Source organism: Protopterus annectens, chromosome 1.part2 (assembly GCF_019279795.1).
Source record: "Protopterus annectens isolate FY-2018-M chromosome 1.part2, PAN1.0, whole genome shotgun sequence".
Classification (NCBI taxonomy): domain Eukaryota; kingdom Metazoa; phylum Chordata; order Ceratodontiformes; family Protopteridae; genus Protopterus; species Protopterus annectens.
In genome coordinates, this window is record NC_056727.1 from 1,167,350,134 (window position 1) to 1,167,373,612 (window position 23,479).

Below are 23,479 nucleotides of genomic sequence, written 5' to 3' on the forward strand. Positions count from 1 at the left end.
TGTTGAAATGCTAGGAAGGAAAACATTTACTTACTGCTTTTTTTATTAATTTAATTTTATGGCTGCGTCCTCGCCCAAACCAGTGGGCCCTAAGCAGTTGCCTAGGTTGCTTACTGATGGATCTAGTTCTGCTCACTGCCCTGACTTCTGCAGATAAGAGCAAAGAGGTGTGACAGATTTTGCCAAAGATGAGCTTTGTAAGAGCAGCACTCCTCTCTGCCCTGCTAATAGCACCCCACATAGAGAACTGTAATGTCGGTAAGTGTACTGGAGCAATACTATGGGAACTTACACCAGGCTACAGAGTTAAGAAGATACAAGGGCAGAAAGAACATATAGGTCAGAGTCTGTGATTTTAAATGTGTGGAATGAATACGAAATACTGTTCTAGTAAAGTATCATAAAAATAAGATATAAGCTTGTGGATTCATGTGTGTGTGTGTGTGTGTGTGTGTGTGTGTGTGTGTGTGTGTGTGTGCGCCCGCACGTGCATCTGTGCACCCATATTGAAGATGGTATTTCAGGATTCAACCTGATGTTTTCTGCAAACTAGCACAAAACTGCAAAAGGAAACATGACAGGATAAGAATGATTTTTACTTCTTCCTTTATGAAAAGATTAATGAGCACTTCAGTTATCAAGTATATTATTACTTTAAAGCTATCGCACAGTTCTTTGAACTCAAAGTACAGCAAAAATGGGAAGCATATAGTTCCTAGTTTCATTATTTCTAGAATTATGCTAAAATAGTGAAAACTCGTAATTTTAAACCACAAAGATTTTGTTACATAATTCCCATAAATGTTCACCACCAGTTCAGTGAAATTCATATTATTAGTCACCAATCCATGTATAAATAGAGGACAGCCAGCAGAATTCCTCACTGTTCTGCTAACAACAAACAAGTGCGACAGATTTTGCCAAAGATGACCTTTGTAAGAGCAACACTCCTCTCTGTCTTGTTAGTAGCAGCCTACGTAGAGAATTGCAATGCTGGTAAGTCTATTTTATCTAATTAGTTATAATAAAATAAGCTATAACATGGCTAATTGGCTTGTTGCTATCATTTACATCAGAATGAAATAAGTGATAATATATAAAGAAAAATTGGTTTATGGCACACTGGAGCATTCTCTCTCAGTAGAAGAGCTTTGCAGGGTATGAAGTGTATTGCCAGAATAAATTGTTTATGCTGTGAATGTATTTTAATATTGTAAAGAAAATGTTTTATGAAAAGAAAAAAAGATTGCTGTATAGTTAACTTGTGTTCTAGACACACTGCATCTTCAATGTTGACTTTTGATATTATGTTTGTTTTAATAGCACAATGGTACAGTGGTAGATACTTTAAGGTTAAGCTCTCTGTAGATGGCTGACAGAAATGCTGTGGCATTGTTTTTTTTTCTTGAGTTTTAAATATATCTGTTATTTAGGCATTCAAGGTTCTTCCAGTTGTAACTATATCCTGAAAGGGTGACTATGTTTTGCTTTTATCTGTCAGTGAGTAGGTGAACACACTCTTTTGCAGAGATAGTTAATTTAATATCATTTCTGTTTTGCATAAGTTTGAGTTACAGAATTTGGATGTATCTGGGTTTCCTCACAGTGAATTAGGTATTATGTATGACTATGCAAAATGGAGTTATTAGTGATAGGTATAACAGGGAAAAAATCAGTAATGTTTTTGTCTTTTTGTACAATATTAACAGTTGTGGTAATTTAAAAAAATGCTCATTAATTGTCAGTTATTTACATGATTTTGTTTTAGCACACTACTTCTGAATGTAAGGGCAGAATACAAATGCAGAATATCCTCCCATATCTCTCAAATTCAGTTAAAAAAGAAATATATCTGTCATACCACTGCCAAGATTCTGCTTTGCTACAACATCTAATCTGTGTAATTAAATGTAATGTAATAATTCTCCTATATAAATACAGGCAGGCTTCACTAAATTGACAGGATATATACAAAAGTGTCTCAAGTGATATTTCCTGGAGGTTAAGTAACACAGCAATTTCTCTTTTGCACTGTTTTAGCACTAGTGTTGGTCTTATGGAAAGCAGCACCATGGCTTTGGGTGGTTGCATAACTGAAGAGTCAATGCTAATTTTCATAGCACCTGCAGCATTTACTCTGGGATAAGCCAGAATCCAGAATTATCATAGATGGCACAGGAAGGAAATGGCATCCTTTAACAGTTAAACTTAAAAAGATGAGCATGTGCATGGTTGCGCCTCACCGGCTATGTGAGCAGGTGATGACAATCAGTCCCTGATGTAGTTAATAAAACAGAGTCATGCCGATGGTACTCTACATGATCAGGTCTTTGTCTTTGAGGTACATTTACTTGTCTGCATTGTATAGTGATGCCAAGTATCTTATTTATGTAATATGGATGCCCAGTCATGGAACCGTATACTAGCCACTTCTATGATAATCAACATCCACTATAGTTTATATTATTATAACTTGAAATATATTTGTTTGTTTGACAACCAGGGTAGTGTGCTGGTCATGTAAGCATTTCTTTCTGGCCCATCCTTTGGTTACATATGAAACAAATTCAAAGTGTGTACTTGAAACAATGTTCACAGAGTCTATTGTAAAAAAAAAAGTGCTATTTAGCAAATGTTGCAATGCTGAAGAATGCAAAAATAGTATACACATAGGATGATCATTAGTGGTTACTGGTGTACTAAATAATAACGGTATGTATAATTTGGGAAATAATTGATTAAAGAAGTGAATAGTGCACAATGGCTGACAGTGGACAGATATGAAATAGTTATATTAATAAATGAATTTACACAACTAGAAATGTTGGTATAGTAACACAGGCATACAGAAGTTAAAATGAGTAGTACAGCTTGGTAGATTTATTGTATGGGAAGGTGGTATACCAAAGATGGTAGTTAAGGGTGAAGTGGAAGCAGTGAAACAGAGGGAGGTAAGAAGTGAAATAGCTGTGACAGTAAAAATATATAAAGGACAATATAAGGGAATGCTGATGACTTGCAAAGTCATGGAAGGAGCTGATTATTTAGAAAAGAGCAGGCTGTGGGAAACAGGATCAATCTTTTGGGCCTGAGTGTTCTCATGACAGCTGCCAGTTAATGTCACCAATATTAGTTCTAAACTGTGCTTATGATGTCTTTACAGCATATAGTGACAGAGCTGGGTACATTGAGTTTTAGTGCTCATTAAATAATTTATATTTATATATCTAGTGGCATGTAGTGCATAGACAAAAGTAACAGAGTCAACAAAAGGCTTATGGTCAACTCCTCAATGTGTTATCTACCTGTCTGCAAACTATACAGTGGATGAAAACTGATCTGGAAGATATTCAGACGTTCCAATTAAAAATAAACTAATTAAATTACAAGAATTACATGTCATCTCATTTGTGTTTGTCCCCAGTTGGCTTCTTTTTTTTTCATTTTAACGTGATATTTTTACATTTATTTTGCATTACTCTAATTTTGGCGATGACTCTTCTGCACAAGATAATCAAGGTTTAAATGACTACATGTAATTTCGAATAACACTAAATGTTTTGTCTAGCTTGTCCTGAAGTACAGATATTCCTGGAGTTGATTTCATATCTACTGGCATTTTAAGCAAGCAATAAGGCCTGACAGGGTGTGTGTTATCGGCATCTACACCAATGTAAAGGCATTATTTCTACAATAATACAAATCCTGGAGGGATTGCACTTAGAGAATGGGCTGTCTGTATAATTGTTATGTTTTACTTAATTATTTTTATTACTATATGTTTATTTATATATTTTTGATGTAATCCAATTACTCTGCCTAATGTTTCAAATTTGCTGTAGTACATGTTAATGGTATTGGTGGAAGCATTTTACATTCAAAATATAACAATTTAAACTATCCAGGTATTTACTTTATTTTTTGGTCCCTTACTCCTAAAACGTTTGGATGTTGGCAGTTATTGGAGACTGAAGTTACTGAATAATGCAATACATTTGAGTTTCAGACTTTTATTATCTTCATTAAATCCATGCTAACAGAAATACATTATTTAAGCAAGTTTCTAATTTTATAAGAGCAATAATTAAAATCCCTTTCTATTTTTGAGTCTTTGTTCCCCCCATTATTTTAGGCTTTATCCAGATTTCTTCAGCTGAAAGGTCCAGAGGTATGCAAACCTCTTTAGTGCTCCTGCTGCAGCCAGGAGTCATCTCACTCTCTCTCTCTCTCTCACAGTCACACCTCTGCTTGAGAAAATGCATGCTAACACAAATGCCAATATTCAGTAAAATATGTTCCTGTTTTGAGCCTTTGACCCCTCTTTATTTTAGGCCTATCCAGTTATCTCGAGCTAAGAGTTGAGAGCACACATCTCCACTGTACAGATTTTTGGCTCATACGGTTGGTCCATTCTTCCTAAAATTTGTAGTGTTCTGTGAAATTACTGGGGATTTAATTAATTAAATAATGACAAACATTTGAGTTTCAGACTTCATATCCATTAGAAAAGACATGCTAATGGAAACCCTGTTATTTTAGCAACTTTCTAAGTTTATAAGAACAATATTTAAAATCTGTTCATATATTTGGTCCTTTGTTCCCCTGTAATTTGTGGCTCTGTCCAGATTTCTTGTGCTAAGAGTTGAGAGTTAGGAAACCTCTTATTTGATGCTGCCAGGGTATCGCTCGATTGCTTTCACTCTTCACACTTTCTCACACACCCACACACACACACACACACACACACACACACACACACACACACACACACACACACACACACACAAACAGTATCTTCTGCTTTCATGCATGCATTTGCTCATACACACAAACAGCAACATAAACACACATACTTTTTTCCTGTTTAATTCTTTTACACTCGCTAAACAGCAAAAGCGCTGCTTAGTGAGAGTAAACTAATAGCTCGATCGATCTCTCTCACAATCATACATGTATGCACTCACACACAGACATAAAAAAATGCACAGAGACACTTTATATTTTATTTTTTTCTTCTTTTTCACTTTACACTGGCTAAACAGCAAAACCGCTGCTTAGTGAGCATAAAATAATAGCAGCCATTATTTTTTTTCAGTCTGAGCTCCACAGCATTTTGATATGCTAATTGAAGCGGCAGACTCATTTTTCAGTGGGCATTACCTGTGGATTAACACTCTGCTGGGGAATGTCTGTTCTCCAATCTGGGTGTGATGTACAGGTTCCCCATTCTGTAAAGGATTACAACTATTTTCCCAGAAGTCTAGCAATAAACTGGAGCTAATTTATTTTCATTGGTGTTTTGAATTTAACTAATGTTCACTTGTCTTAAATTTAGCTTTAATACATTTAAAATACATAGAAAATAGAATAATGAAAATGTGACTGAGCAGTAAAAATAAAGTTTCAAAATCCATTGCAAGAATAATTGAGCTGGCGTACATCAATGTGTAGCAAGTATACAGTTATGTGTACAAATGTACAGGTATGTACTCATGCATGTATAATACTCAAACTATCTGAAATGTACCGAGTGAACTAATAAAGTATCTTACATTTGGAAATGCCATGGTAAAAATATGTTAAATACGGTATTGACTGTTTTTTTTTTATATATGTATATATATATATATATATATATATATATATATATATATATATATATATAACAGGTCATGTTGGTGTCCATGAACCAATGACATGCTGTTTATCTTATCAAAACAAACCGATTCATTCCAGTGTTCTGAAGACGTTTTATAGAACAAGTGAAACATGTAACAAAGCAGGTGTGGTGTAAGTATTGTTATATTCATTACTGATTAAATAATAATAGTACAGAATATTTAGTAATTGAATTACAATACAAGTAATAGACACTAACCAAAACATATATATATATATATATATATATATATATATATATATATATATATATAAAAAACTCACTCAGAATGATAAGCTTTAATTCCTAAATATTTGTCATTTAGTATGGTCCAGGCAATTTTTGCTGCTGTTCCATGGCTAGATTCCTAAAGGTTTAAGCAGCTGATTGGGAGCCTGGCTGCTACCCCAAATATGCATAGAGCCACACCCCCAGATAAGCATGAGGTAGATGGAGGAGTTAGCATATAACAGTTCTGCTTTCTATAGCAAATGTTTGTGCTAGCTAGCTTCTACCTCACAAATATCTGTTGAATTAGAGTATCACTTTATGCCACACCTGTGTAATGCAGGTACACACATGCAGTAAAAATGTGTCACATTACATATTCACAGCATACTCTGATAGCTTTGTCAATGTCCCGTAAATGTGTCTAATCAAAGAAATGCCCTTTCCATATATTATTCTGTTACCTTTACAGGTTTGCATATAGATATGTAGGTATGTGTAAAATAGGTTATGTATGTATATAGCTATCTACAGATATCAGTACTTTTTTGTGGATTTAGACACTGTTTGCATATATCGTTATACTTACACTCTTACAGCATTTCTTAATAACTTTTATAACTGTGATACTGTACTTATTAAATAAACATTCAAAGATGAGAGTATATAGGCTTTAGTATGAAATACTGAAAGACTAGCACAGAGATCCAGTGACTGCTCCTTATGTAAATGTTCAGGTTCTGTTATGAAAAGATATGCTACTGCACATAATTACTTTCCTGTTCTGAAAACAGTTGATGGAGTAATTTCCTTTTGCTGTCTTTTTAAGGTTTGTGGGTATTAAAGGCAATGAGTTCTGCACTGATCCTACAAAACGCTGGGTGAGAAATGCTATGAACATCTTGCCAGAGTTAAAGAAGAATCCTGAGAATAATTGAAGACATTATCAGCAAGCAAGTTTATCATGTTTCTGAATAAATGACTCTCCTGTACAGAAATGAATGTCCTTTTTTGTAACTGTGTATAGTATTTTTTTTTACATTTTAATTTTTAATGTATTTATTTAAAATGAAAAATAAAGATAATGGGCCAGATTCAGGAAGCCTCCGTGTAAGAGTTATAACTCTTACACGGAGGCTGCAGTTAAACGGTGTGATGTCAGCATGTCATGCATATGCATGAGGTGCATGAGGCATGCTGAATCACACTGTAAGTCTTACACGGTCCGTGTAAGACAGAAGGGGGCGTGTCCGTTGGCTAAGCCCTGCAAGCGGACACGCCCCCAGAAGTCTATAATGGCTGATAGTAAACAGCCACGAGAAAGGCCATGGAAATGTGAATAAACACACTACACAACACATGCCCCCACAGACCAGCAATGTAAAGAGTGAACAGATGTTATAAAATGAAAATAAAAACTGTTTTATTTTTTTTAAACCCCTTAAATGTTTGCTACTGTGTGTGCTCGTGTGCGCGGGGGTGCTACTAGCGCATCTGCAGTTAGCAATCAGTGGAAAAGGATATAAGAACTAAATATGCAAATTAAGCCAAGAAGTAATAGCATAGCGGTAAAGTTGTCAGCTTGAGTGCAGGCAGGCGAGGTTTGAGCCCACAAAACAGCCTTTTTTTTTTTTTTGTAAATAAGCACTAAAAAGGCCCCTGACAGTATTGTACAAATGTAAAAGTATTTCCTTTTGTAAAATGGAATGAAATGGAGCATATGTTTTCAAGTAATACAATAATAAAAATATTTAGAAATGTACTGATAGCTAAACTGCAGTGAGACAGAGTGCCTGTAGCTAAGTAGTGTTTCACAAACTGCAAACTGCTTGCCCATAGCTAAGGACTGGTTTAACAGGCTCAAACTGTGTACAACTAGCTGTGCTTAGTTTAACATGTGTGTTACTAGCCAATTAAGGTGTAACCCAGCACACACCGTTTACGCGCCGCGCCCACAAGCTAACCAGTGGTGCGCATGCGTGAGCTCCGCGCAAACGAGCACAGACCTGGTTTTAAAGAGTTTAAAAGTGCTTTTGGCATGATTGATTGACAGGTCCTGAAGTCATTTCTAGACAGTCATAAAATTTAAAATTCAGTGATCAGATTCGAACTCAGGATACCATGCACTAGAGTCAAGGTACTAAACCACTAAGCCATGACAACAGGACTTAGAAATGCAAAAATAGCATATATATAGGATGTAAGCCAAAATGGAGCATGATAAAGCAGTTTCTGTGAAGTAGATACAATTCTAAACTTGCCAATCATAGAAATGTGCGGGAAAATCGGCATATATAAGCCCCATAGGTGGGAATACACAGCAGAAACGATTGTAGAATAGACCTGCAGGCAGAATGAGTGGAGTAGGGGAGGGACGTTGCTTTCGAGCACAGCGGTGGGGCATTGAGGAGTCCAGATACATGGTCTGGCTCCTAGTTCACCATCATGAGGCCCAACTCATGCAGGGCCAGGTCTCATGGGGAGCGTACAGGGCGGAGGCATGGGACCAGTTGGCTCATGATCTTACTAGTGCTACTGGTATTCCACGCACTGGTGAGCAGGTCCGTCACCACCATGCGGACCTGAAGTGACGTAAGCAAGATCAGTTGACCCAATGGATCCAGGAGGCCCGGGATATGCCCAACGCCCCACTACTGAGTAAGTTACAGTTTACTTATGTATGTAAGGAATTCAACTAGCTAATACCATGGAGATGTGTACCCCAATATTACTTGTTTTGTATTACAGCTGCAGGTGTCCACTCTACGAATTGACAGACACATGACTGCAGGCTGGTGCGGCTGCACCACCATGCAGGTTAGTAACCCCACCTAGTACTTGTAAATAAATATTATAGTGTAGCATGTAGCAGAACACTGCAGTGTATTGCTTAAAAGTAATAGAATGTGCAAGCAGCAAGTAAAAGTCTGCAGGTATGGCTGCAACAAGTTCATCAGTATGCAAGTGAAACTGGAAATATAAGTGATAGAAATAAATAGTGCTGTAATACAGATGTCCCACCATTAATTAAATGTAGTATAACCTGCAGTAGTCTCAAGAGTACAGCTTCAGAATCTGAGGTAATCACATGTAAGATATATCCCCTGTTGAAATGCTGAATCATGACAGAAGTGAGGTTGCTGGAAAGTGTTGGAATCCCCACAGGTCTAATATGTGAACAAAGCCTAGAAGTACCAACCTGAACTGTAAAATTGCAGGATGTGTGAGAGTGACAGAAAGGGTCATGTATCAATGAATAACGTAGTAATAACACCTGAATATATAAGCTTCAGTGTGGTTCTACAGAACTAAATGCATGTGGGAATTAAAACTTAACATCCCAAACTGATTTCAGTGTGTCTGACTCTTGAATGTTCAGGCCAAAATCCATATATGGTGATCACAGTCAGCAATTTGCAGATAGAATGAATGATTGTCTGACATACTAAACATCCATAGTTGTCCCCTGCCCTGTCATCAAAGTGTAGCAGGATGATGTATCTGATCAAATTCAAAATAACTAGGATAGTGATGTATCTGTAACAGGTCTAGCATGACAGTCAAGTAAAAATCATTTGGAAAGTATCACCCACAAGTTAATTGTGTTTCTATTACAAATGTATATCAATGTATAATTTATGAATGTGTCATCATTTTCTTTCTCCACCCCACCCTATAATTGCAAATTAAAAAAAACCACTAAATATTGGTATGTGAACATTTCATTAACCATGGACATTTGTCCTGTTTCAAAAACATATGCATGTCTGTTGTTGCATGTGCCCTGGTCATACCTGCAAACCTGCAAACCTGATGGCCTGTTGCCATTAATCAACCCTGCATGTTGTTCGATTGTGTATTTCCGTTCAAATAATGCATGTGATATTGCTATGCCCGTTGTTCAATGGTGTTAATATCTGGGTGTTTGTTTAATGGGAATACCAATGCATGCTGTTACAACTAATTTGAATGGAATAATATGCCACTAATCCAAACTAACATAACATACTCACAAACCTAGAACGCTTGGGAAGGCAGGTCCCAGCGGACCCACCTCTCCCACCTCAGCTGGTGACTGCACCTGGCACTAGTGCCCAGGCTGGACCCTCCTCCGGTGGCCCTGTGCCACCTTCGGGTGGAAGCGCTGCAGGGGATGGGGCCCATCCCCCCTCTGCAAGCGTGGCCGGAGGAGCATGTCCACTCACCCTCCAAGGTGTCCAGTCTGTGGTGCGAAGGGAGATCCAAGACTCTGTTCTTGGGCCCCTACGCCAGCTTGAGGCCCGGGTGGCCCAGCTTACGGGCTTGCCCGTTGTCCCGCCTGCACAGTCCCCAGCACAGCCCCATCCTGGGCTGTGAAGGAACAGTGGCAACTGCCTATGGGTGGGGATATCAGTTCCACTGTTGCCATCTGTGGGCTCATGTGTCTTGGATATCCCAACCTCCGTCCCCGTCAATTGTGTAACCCCCCCACATGTGTCATACACCGCCACTGTATGCATCTTGTCTGCCTTGTCTGTTAACCTACCCAACCTACCTCCCCAGCTATACCGACTACCTCACTTGACATACCACTCTCACCTGATAAAAAAACAAAAAAAGGGCACTCTGTACCCACAAAAAAATTACCCCCCATACATAGCTGTCCATGTTGCACACATGTCCGCTGGACATCGAAACTGTTAATTACAATTGGCTGTACAACAGGTATTAATGTTGTCCTGACACCTCTCTCAGGGGTGGAAGGTTCCAAATGTCACACCAAATTGCATACAAATGCACAGCTGTTGCTGAGAAAGACATGGGCAGCTATGGGCCTCACCTACATCCTTCCTGCAAATACCAAGCTTGTTTCCCTACTGTTTTACCCTCTTTGTGACCCCTTTTTCACCACTTTCCTGTCACCCCTTTTTCTTTTCTTTCAAAGAAAATAGCGCGGGTGTGTGCGGAGCTAAACGCCAGTGCGCATGCGTGAGCTCCGTGCAAACGAGCGCAGACCTGGTTTTAAATGCTTAAAAGTGCCTTTGCCACTTTTGATTGACAGGTCCTGTACTCATTTCGAAAGAAAAATAAATTCCCACTGTCAGTCTTGAACCAAGGCCCTTGGCAACACTAGTCTGTATGACCTACCACTAAGCCATGACTTTCATACAAGAACATAGTGCTAAAATAAATATAACATGTAATAGTAGGAATCAATATAAAGGCAATATAGGATGTGTACTACCCAAAGCATGTCAGGTTGATTTTAATGCCTGAATTACTGGATTCCCATACTAGTTTAGTGTTCACGGAAACAGCCCTGCTAATTGTTAGCTTTTACATAATAATGTAAGTTAATGTTCATATATGAAAGTATTATATGTACACACACATATATATATATATATATATATATATATATATATATATATATATATATATATATATATATATATATTATATATATATATATATATAAATATATATATAAATAAATATATTAATACATGTGAAATATAGTGGTAGGTGTCAGTATTCACACACACTTACTACAGGAAACAGTGAAAATAAATGCAGCAACCACAATCTACAACACAGCCTGACTCCTGTGAGATTTAATAACCCTTTTAACTGCGTAAAGGTGCCTTCAGCACTTTGATTGACAGGTCCTATACTCAGTTTGAAAGAAAAAAAATTCCTATTGTCAGTCTCAAACCCAGGACCTTGGTAAAGCTAGTTTGTATGACCTACCACTAAGCCATGACTCTCATATAAGAACATAGTGCTAAAATAAATATAACATGTAATAGTAGGAATCAATATAAAGGTAATATAGGATGTGTACTACCCAAAGCATGTCAGGTAGATTTGTAATGCCCGAATGACTGTATTTCCATACTAGTTTAGTGTTAACAGTAACAGCCCTGCTAATTGTTAGCTTGTACATAATAATGTAAAGTAATGTACATATATGAAAGTATGTATATGTACACATACATATATATATATATATATATATATATATATATATATATATATATATATATAGTAATACATATGAAATATAGTGGTAGGTGTCAGTATCCATACACACTCACTACAGGAAACAGGGAAGATAAATGCAGCAACCAGAATCTGCAACACAGCCTGACTCCTGTGAGACCTACTAACCCCTTTAACTGCTTAAAGGTGCCTCCAGCACTTTGATTGATAGGCCCTATACTCAATTTGAAAGCAAAATATAAGCATACTAGTAGGCCCTACCACAAGACCATTGTAACACTAGTCTGTATGACCTACCAGTACGCCATGACTCTCATACATGAATATAGTGCTAAATAAGTGGAACATGTAATAGTAGGAATGAAGATAAAGGCAATATAGTATGTGTACTACCCAAAGCATGTCAGGCAGACCTTTACTGTCCCAATTACTGGATTCCCATACTAGTGTAGTGTTAACAGAAACAGCCCTGCAAATTGTTAGCTTGTACCCAATAATGTCAGCTAATGTACATATATGAAAGTATGTATATGTACACACACACACATATATATATATATATATATATATATATATATATATATATATATATATAGCAATACATATGAAATATAGTTGTAGGTGTCAGTATGCATAAACACTCACTACAGGGAACAGGCGAGAGAAATGCAGCAACCTGAATTTACAACACAGCATGAAGCATGAGAGACGTACTAACCTTCACACTCACAGAACACTGTCAACAGCATACCAGCATGGTCCACGCCCTTACAATCTGAAAGGGCAACGCATATCTCACATACCCTTTTATAGCACTGTCCTGAAATCACAATGAGGTATGCAATCAGTACACAACTGGCTGCATGCAATTAGCAAATGCTGCCTTACAATTGGTGCAGAGGCCATCACATGGACCTATGCAGATACCTACAAAAGCATCCAGTACCCACATTCCACACATGCAATACATTCATTGCACAAAACCTGCAGAGAAAGAGAGAGAGAGACAGAGAGAGAAATAAAAAAATATAAATGCATCCAGCAGCAAAACCAGCAGCAGCAGCAACAAACAGCAAGCAGCACCACTGACACAGCAACAGCTGCCACAAACACAGGTAATGCAAAGTAGCAGGTTAATACTGTGTCTACTGTGACACCTCCAAATGTATCATAGTTCACTATCTATAGGTATGTCCATGAGATAGGTTGTGTGTACATAGTCCTGAAATATATACATATGTAATATTGCTGTACATGTTGCTCATACTTAAAACTTCCATAGCTTAGAACACAAGGCCAGTTGTGCATATGATGCAGTAGTTCCCAGGGTCAGTAGAGGTTCCTCCTCATTGGTGTGGGACCACTGTGTATGTATGGCACTGTTCAGGTACATATCCTGTAGTATGGCCAGGGATTAATATCAGTCTGTAATGTGGTGCTATGTCCTCCAGGGGTGAACGTAGCACACATCCAGGGATACCATTTTGTAACAGTGATGCTATGTGTTCTGCAATGTTGAGGGTGGCCCTCACCTGGACATGTGAGAGGATAGGGAGGTTACAGTCATCTGTGATAACTAATTCCACTTGTGTAGGAGAATGGGGGGGGGTACCTGCACCTAAACTGTCTGCAACAATGTTGCCAATATCTGTACATTTGGTGAATGTGAAGCATCTTAACACTGCTGACCACAGATGCCTTGCCTTCATGTGAATCTGCCCTGTGCTGCAGTAGCCTCCTGCTATTGTTATACAATGTGCCTGTATCTGTAGTCCACTGGACAGGATAAATAAGTGGTGTGCATACAGTCTGGGTTAGATATGTGTGTGCACAGTACATGCACTATGTGGGATGTCTGCGGTAAGCTTTTGCAAAGGGGCCAGCAGTGTGTGTTGTGGTTTCCACTGGCCCAGTGGGCTGCATGGATAGCATCACAGTCCTAAGTAGTGAATAACTGTGTAATTACATGCATACATAGCAAGGTAGTGTACTGTGCTTGTGGAGTTGTTGGTATATGTATATCCAGGCCACATCACAGGGTTGGATGGCAACACACATACAGTATGTAGGGATGAACACCCAGAGTGTTTCAGACGTGTTGCCTGTGCAGAAATATCTGGTCATTACCTGTGCATCCCCCACAACACACACACATGCAACATATGGCAGAAGTACTATAGCAGTACACATAGGTTCATAGGTTCATACTAGGCTATTTGCCCTAGGGCGTTGATAAGCCTAGTAGAATGTGTTTGTCTTTCGCCACCCATTTAAAAGTTATGCTGCTATGTCCTTTTCCGAGGTTAGTATACTGTGCCTCTGTCTAACAGTGACATAGAAGTGATACCCGGGGTACAACTATGATCTCCATCCACTCATCCAGATTCCTATGGAAGAGAGTCAATGAGGGACTCTGCCTAACCTGTGGTGTGAGTTCATTACAGAGTGAAGGGAGCCTCTGGGTTAGGAATATGCCCCTCCAGCATGTCCTATTTATGTCAGTGCTGAGGTTCAGGTCTCCTGAGCGTGTGCCTGTATGGGACTTTGATTCCCTGAGGTGCAGCATGTTCATTGCGTCTGGGTTGGACATGGCTGTATATGGCAGGCACAGATTGCCTCTGAACAGGCAGTATGCCACTGAGTCTAGCTGGATTTCCTTTAACTGGGCAGCATATGGCATCTGTTTGAGCCCTTTGACCCTCTTGATGAGGTACTGTTGGGCTTTACCAGTTGCTGTAGGTGTCTGGTTAGGTACTTCCCAAAAGGTGCATTGTACTCAATTATAGGCCTGATGATGGATGTGTAAAGAGGCACAATGACCTCCCCTGCCATACATGTGAATCCCTTCATGATTAGCTGGGCTATATAACATGTCTTTCAATCCACGTTGGCCATGTGGTTGACAAATGACAGATTGCTATCAAATTTGTTCCCCAGGTCCTCAATTACATCTTCTGTACTCAATGGCTTAACACCTATGTGGTACTTTGCCACCAATGTGGAGGTGTGGGAATCTGCAATGAATATTGATATTCCCCCTCCTCTGTTGTCTGGTCCAAGTGTTGGGGCCGACAAGAATGGTAACAGGTATAACATCCCACATCCACACACTTGCCACATTCAGGCTTCAAAACACTATCTAGGTATATTCTGGTACATGTGCGTGTTACAGTAGCATGTAGCACTATGCTGAGTACTGGCAGTTGTCTGTTGTCATGTTGTTTGTATAGAGTAAAAGGATTGCTCGTTTATCCTACTTCGTTTTGTGGACATTACTCGAAGAAGTGTTACCTTACATGTGTTACTGGTACCAACACCTTCTCTTTTGTTGTTTTGTTTGTATAGGGTGCTGTCAACATCACTGTTTGTTAAGGAAAATGTGCACCCTGCAGTGCATAGCCCCATTTGGCAAATGTCACATCCCACCCCCACCATTGTGCACACACAATAACCCCACCCACAGTAAAACACATACTTTCCATTTGCAAGATTCAAACCCCTACCTAACTGTGTTATGACACTAGAGGCAGACATATTATCAGAGTGTGCCATTTGCATTAGTGGGAGAAATTCTGTCTAATGCTGTACTTAGAGGGTGCTGACATCATCTGTGTTTAGGAAGAGGGATGTGCACCCTGTAGTGTGTTCTCCCAGTTGGCAAAAGGCACTTTTCTCTCACAGCATTATGAACACACACAAACCCCACTCAGACTAACACACATACATTCCCTTTGCAGGATTCAAACCCCTACCTAACTATGTTACGACACCGGAGAAAGACGCATCAGCAGAGCGCACTATACAAATTACTGGAGAACTTTAATTCAGGTAATATAGTTATAGAGCCCTGACATCATCAGTGTTTCAAAAGGGGAATCTGCATCCTGTAGTGTACTGTCACAGTTGCTAATAGGGGCATTTCCCACACACACATCGATGTGTTTGAGGTTTGCATATGTGGGGGATCCAGTACTCCAGTGTGATTAGTATATGGTTCGATTGCAACAATGAGGGATATACTTCAAGTGGTGAGCATTTTGTACCCATGTTTGTGATGATCAGGTCTAGTATATCTGCCCCTCTTGTGGGAAAGTTGATTACCTGTTCCATAGCTAAAGAGTGTCTGAACTATGGGAACCCTAGAGCTTGGGTATTGTGGCTTGAGTAATGTTCACAGTCTATGTTTGGGTAGATGACGTCACCCAGTATGATGGTGTTTGCAGAGAAATCTATACTCTCCTGTGTGAGCATGAAGGCTGTGTGGGAGTCCTGAGTTTGAGAGGGTGCTGTAAGAGCTCCTCTGTGTCTCTTTCCATGTGGTCCAGGGAGGTACGTCTCAGGTTATTCACACCAGCATGGACAATGACTGCCTCATACTTGTACTTGCTGTGGAGTGACCTGTGTGCCTGTGTTATGTGGCACATTCTATCACCCGACAGGTAGCTAAATGTGACCCTCACCTTGCTCAGTCTGGAGGGCGGGACGTCAGTCAACAGCTCATGTCAAGCATATTCACACCCCTCATAAATGATGTGGAAACCTTCAAAGCCCCCAGGCCTGTTGAATATATGGACCAGACTGCAGATACCTGTATAAAGGCATTCTATGGACACATTCAGGAATGCATGGATCATGCAATCACATATGAAAGCAAGAACCAGTCCTCCAAAGGCAGACGTCCTGTGTGCTGGACACCAGCCATAAACAAACTATACAATAGAAGGATGAAGCCACTACATGATACAACAAACTCCCAAAATGTGAAGGCATCACTGATGAGTATTAGAAGACAACTACAGGCACTCATAAGATTGTCTAAGGCCATCTTTGAGAGAAGATTCCACAAGACACTGAGGATAATCACAAGGCTTTCTGTAGTTATGTTAGGAACCTGGGTGGTAATACCCAGATATGCTCAGAGGTAGTCCAAGATGTCACACGAAATACCAAACACACAGACATTGCCATCATCCTAGTGGACAGGTCAACTGCTACCTTCTCCCCCCCACCACACCAAAAGGGCAAATATGTCTCCCAGCAGAGTGATGCCCCCCCTGACATCCCAGATGCTCAGGTAAGAGCTGCCCTCTCCAAAGCAATAAACACTGCATCAATGGGACCAAACAGTGTCCCAGGCTGTGTCCTACATGAACCACAAGAAGAGCTACAATCAGACATAACACTACTGTTCAATCCCAGCCTTACTACACGCTATGTGGCCAAAGAGTGGCGTACAGCAACAGTGGTCCCTCTACATTCAGGTGGTGCCTTAACGGATCCTGGACACTATTCGCCCCATATGTCTGAATAGCTTGGTCTGCAAAGCTATGGCAAGGATCATCATGAACCTCACATATATAGATATTGGGGACCTACAGACATGTCACCATACACAGTTTGGCTTTGTTAATGGCAGATCCTGCCTCTCAAACCTGTTTGATTTCTTTGAAACAGTCACCAAGGCCACTGTCAAGGGGAAGGTGGTCTACACAGCCTACCCGGACCTTGCATAAGCCTTTGATACAATACCCCACTTGTGCATTCTAGGGAAGCTCACCAGTGTACATATTAACCCCTATGTCACTATGGATATTGCACAGTGGCTCAAGGGCAGAACACACATGGTTAGAATTGCTGGAGCCATGGAAGCCTCAAACCAGTTACAAGTGGTGTCCCACAAGGCTCAGCCCTGGGAGCTGTCATGTTCATTATATATTTATCAGAGGTACAGGCCAACATGGAAGTACTGTGGCTGTGCAAGTCACAGATGACTGCAAACTGGACGCCATAATCAACTCTCCAGCTAACACACGCATCTTCCAAAAGGGCCTCTTGCAAACACACGACTTGTGCCACAGCCATGGCCTCAAGGTGAATGCCAAAAAGCGTATAGTCATCCCCTTTGTCAAACACAAAGTGACCACAAAGTACCACATATGTGTTAATCCATTAAGTGCAGATGAAGGAATTATGGACCTTGGGGTACACAGGTTGATAGCATTCTACCATTTGACAACAACATGGACAAAGTGGTTAGGAAAACATTTTATATGGGCCACATCATCATGATGGGATTCACATGTAGATCAGGGGAGGACATTGTGCCTCTTTACTCATCCCTCATCATGCCCATAATTGACTACAATGCCCCTGTCGGCATGCACCTTACCAGACACCTGCAGCAACTGGAAAGACCACATACGTACCTCGACAAGAGGATTAAAGGGCTCAAACAGATGCCACATACTGACTGGTGAAAGAAACAGCAGCTCTACTCAGTGGCATACTGCCTCTTCATAGGCAATCTGTGCCTGACATATAAAGCCATGTCAAACCCTGACTTAATGGCCATGCTGCACCTCAGAATATCCAGATCCCATCAGGATACACGCTGAAAAGACTTGAACCTCAGGAGTGATATACATAGGACATGCTGGAGGGGCACATTCATTACTCAGAGGCTCCCTTCATTCTGGAATATTATCCCAATAGAGGTTAGGCAGAGTCACTCAGTGACTATCTTCAAGAGTGATATTAATGACTGGATGTGACATTGTAGGTTTACCCTGGGTATCACTTATATGTCACTGTTAGACAGAGGCACAGTATACTAACCTTGGAAAAGGGCATAGCAAGATAGATTTACAATGCATGGTGAAAGCCACACACATTCTGGCTAGGTGTATAAATGCCCTGGGCTGATATCCTTGTATGAACCTATGGACCAACGTATCTTGTTCACCATTGGCCCTATGTGCTGTTAATCACCAATGCAATCTCAATACTATGGTAGCATGTGCAAAGGTCAGTTGTCAGTCACCTCTATTGTACAGTTGTGGAATATGTGAGTCATGTAGTAATGTCACAGCTGTCACATATACACAGTCAACCCTATCCCCTACCCATGGATGTACAACACATGTATGAGATGGAAACACATGGCCAAACTGTGGACTAAGCACTCTGAACCCAGTACTGGCATAACCTGTTAGGTGGCATGAAATACTACAGTGACTGCAATACCAGTCTGATGTGGACCTACACTGACAGCAATACAAGCATGGAAGCACACCGGGCCATTCGTGGAGCCGAAGGATAGCATCCTGCATGACTGGCAGACACCTCTGCAGCTGGCACACAGGCATACGTTAGGCCTGCACACAGCACGCATAACACATAGCACACAAATCCTGTGTGCCAAACAAGCACAGTCTGTACAGCTATACAACACTACTGCTGCAGTTGTGTTAGGTACTTTTATTGTCCAGTACAGTGAGGACATGCTCACCAGGCTGGACAAGGTGGAGGTCACAGTGATATGCTCATGGGGCACTATGGTCCACCACATAACACAAGCACACAGGTCAGTCAGGTGCATGGACACATATGACTCAGTCATTGTCCATGCCACCACAGCTGATGTGTGATGTCCCTCACTGGGATACATGATAGGGAACATGGAAGGGATCACTGAGCAAGTGACACAGGCTGGTAGAACCCTGACCTTGGTTGGCATCAGACCCTCACCAGGGATGCTGACATATTACTGAATGCTAATGAATTACTGTAACTACAACACCCTAGCTGAACGGTTCTTAGCATGCGGTCACTGCATTGCTATGGAACAACTTCTTACCACTCCCACAACAGGTGAAAACATGCAGCACCTGTTCATCAACAACATGTAGACTATATGCCCCAGACCAGGTGTGTATCCCTCACTACTAGGCTGATAGCATCTACATCTCACACTGTATATACACATCCCACATGCAGCACCTGCACAGAAGACCACAGTCATAATGTTACCCTGTGCAAATACCATGTATTCACATGTGGCAGGCATCACACATGGTAACTATTGAAGGTCACAGGTACATATGTGTATTTGGCACATACATACATCATGTGTGCATTGCCATAACTGGTTTAATCAATGTCATGCATTATTGTGAGAGACAACCCGCACACATGGGCATTCTGTGTGGGCAAAACACACGTGACATGTCTGTAATCAAAAGCCATAAATAATTGTGATATCATTTAGAAAGGGGTATGTGCATCCTGTAGTGTGTTTTCCCAGTTGCCAAAAGGGATATTTCTTTCATACACACTTACCCCCCCCCTTGCACACACACTTGCCACTTGCTGGATTCAAACCCCTACCTAACTATGTTATGACACTAGAGACAAACGCATTAGCGGAGCACGCTATTCGGATTACTGGGAAATTTCTTTTCTCCTGATATACTTATAGGGTGCTGACATGATCAGTGTCTAGTAAGGGGAATGAGCATCCTCTGGTGTGTTTTCACAGTTGCTAAGAGGAACATTTGGACTAAGTGTGTGAGCATGCCCAGTCCAGCCTTCCCATGGCATGTTGTGTGAAAGATGTCTCATTTATCTAAGTGTGTGAGCATGCCCAGTGTGAGCTTTCCATATGTTGACCTCTGCAGCCCATCACATTTGTGGATGAGTGTGACCTTCAACAAATATCTCCAGTTTATGGTTGTGTGTTCTGTGCCATGTTGTGTAGTTACTGTCCAAATGCTTTTTGTGTGAACACAACAGGGATTATACTGTGCCTGCAGGTTTTGCATGGGATACGTTGCACACAATTGTCAACATCCGTTCATACTGACCTAACACTGTAGTACTGTATAGTGTAGTGCTTCAGTACTTTCACTGTGGTGGACAGTATCCTGGGCTTTAGTCCTATCACTGCTTTACATTTCCATAGTGTGCACAACAGCCTGGTTAGGGTCCAGTTGTGCACATCTGCACAAAGGCGGTGCCTCTACGGACCCTGGTAATTACCGCCCCATAAGCTTAACACGTCTAGTCTGCAAAGCTATGGAGAGGATCCTAATGGAGCTCATAAACAAAGATATAGGGGACATGCAGACATTGGACCCGTCCCAGTTTGGCTTGGTCAAGGGCAGATCATGCCTTTTGAACTTGGTCGACTTCTTCAAAACAGTCACTAAGGCCATTGCTGAGGGAAGGGAAGTCCATACTGCCTACCTTGACCTTGCAAAAGCTTTCGACACAATACCCCACTCAGGTATTGTAGAAGAACCTATCAACCTAAATGTAAACCCATATGTCACAAGATGGGTTGCAAACTGGCTTAAGGACAGGACCCACAGGGTTAGAGTTGCTTGCGCTATGTCGGACTCCAAGCTGGTCACAAGTGGTGTCCCACAGGGCTCAGTCCTTGGCCCCCTATTGTTCGTCATCTACTTCTCAGAGGTACAGGCCAACATGGGAGGACTTTGGCTGACAAGGTTTGCAGATGACTGCAAACTGGGCGCCATAGTGGACAGTGCATCAGACACGGATATCCTTCAGAAGGGACTCACGGACACTGATAGCTGGTGCCAGAGCCATGGCCTGACGTTAAATGCAAAAACATGTATAGTCATAACCTGCGGGAAAAGCAAGGTAACCCCAAGCTACCATATAGGTGGCAATCCTGTAAGCACAGAGGAGGTTATCATGGACCTGGGGACCCAGGTTGACAGTGGCCTTTCTCCTGACACTCACATTGCTAACGTGGCTAGAAAGACCTTCTACATTGCCCACCTGATCAGGAAGGGATTCACATCCAGATCTAGTGGGGTCATTGTTCCCCTGTACTCTTCACTTATCAGACCAATGATCGAGTACAATGCCCCATTCTGGATGTATCTCACCTGACATCTGCAGCAATTGGAGAGACCCCAAAAGTCCCCCACCAAAAGGATAAAGGGTCTCCAACATCTGTCATATGCTGCCAGATTGAAGGCACTCCAGCTCTATTCAGTCACATACCGTCTGCTCAGAGGTGACATGTGCCTGACATGCAAGGCCATGTCCAACCAGGAAGTAATGGACATGCTCCACCTCAAAATTGCCAAATCCACCAGAACCACTAGGGCAAGTGACTTAAACCTTAGCAGGGATGTAAGTAGGACATATTGGAGGGATAGATTTATCACTCAGAGACTCCCTATGCTATGGAATACAATCCCGGTCCATGTGAGGCAGAGCACCTCACTGGCTCTGTTCAAGGGGAATCTTTACCTGTGGATGGGAGATCATAGGTTTACCCCAGGGACCGTCTCTGTGTCACTGCTGGACAGAGGCACGATAAACTAATGGGCACAGTATTGTTTCCATATAAGGGGTGGCGTACACCACAAAACTCTGGGCTGGGCTTATAACTGCCTTAGGGCAGATAGCCTAGTATAAACCTATGAACCTATCTGACCATGTTGCATTATGTTCGGATATGAACTACTTACAACAGTCTCATCCAACATCAGTTGTGTATTCCACAACATAGGTGTACATTGGCAAACACTACCAATGTGCCCTAGGCCATTTCTAATGCTAGTCAGAGAGTGTGTTTGTCCTTTGACACATTGTAAGTGTAGTTTGCCATGACATATGTCTTGTTTAGTATACTGTGCCTCTGTCTACCTGTGACATAACATTGATACCCAGGGTAATCCTACCATCTCCCATCCACTCATTAAGAATCCTGTTGAGGAGAATCAATGAGTGACTCTATGGATAACCTGTACTGGTAGTTTACTCATGCGTGGGGGTGGCTTCTGTGTTATGGATAATGCAGTACAGCTTGTCCTATGTATGTCAGTGCTGGGGTTCAGGTCCCTCATGTGCATAGCTCACTGCCATTCAGATTGTACAAGATGCAGCATGTTCATTGATTCCAGCTTGGACATGGCTTTATACATCAGGCACAGCTTGCATCTGGTTGGCCAGCATGGCAGTGTGTGGAGTTGCACTCTGTTTAATCAGGCAACACATTACATGTGTTCAAGCTCTTTGATACTCCTGGTGAGGTACTGCTGTGGACTTTACAGTTGATGGAGGTGTCTGCTGAGGTACACCCCACAGGGGCTGTTGTGGTCATTTGTAATGCTGATGAAGGATAACTGCAGAACCACAATGACCTCCCCTTATCTAGATGTCATAACCTTCATGATTAGGTTGTTATATGGATTGTTTCTGTTAACACTACAGCCACATGTTTGTCCTATGCAGGATATCTATCACCTTGTGTACCCAGGTCCGTCATTACATGTGAAGTATGTAATGGGTTAGCACCTATGTGGTAATTGGTGGTCACTTACTGTATATCCACAGAGGTTGACTATACAGTTTTCTCCATTTCACATGCTGACATGGCTTTGGCACCAGTTGTCTGTTTCTATGTGGCCCTTTTGTGGGACGCGTGTGTCAGCTGGAGTGTCAGATATGTTAGGCGGTTCGTAGTCCTCTGCAAACATGTTCAGGCACAGTCCTTACATGTTTGCCTGTACCTATGGGGCATATATACCAGACGGGAAAGGTCCCAGGACCAAGCTTTGTGGGATACCTGTTATATGTGGTTTGTAGTCTGACATGGCTGCAGCATGTCTGGCCATGTCAGTTCTGTCGTTGGTCTGGTTTGCAACCCCTCTAGTGACATTGGGGTGTATATATAAGCTGGTGAGCATATCTATATTGAACACGTAGGGTATTGTATGGAAGGCTTTGCAAGGTCCAGCTACACTGTGTGGACCACATTGCCCTCATCAGTGACCTCAATCACTGTTTCAA

The 23,479-nt window shown here is 41.2% G+C and overlaps 1 long non-coding RNA gene across 1 annotated transcript; it reads left to right on the top strand.

Moving 5' to 3' along the window:
- Nucleotides 1-757: 757 nt before the first annotated feature.
- Nucleotides 758-6,885, top strand: LOC122792491. Its single transcript, XR_006363323.1, has 3 exons — nt 758-996; nt 5,670-5,790; nt 6,717-6,885. It is a non-coding gene; the product is annotated as an uncharacterized LOC122792491 (long non-coding RNA).
- The last annotated feature ends 16,594 nt before the right edge of the window (nt 6,886-23,479 follow it).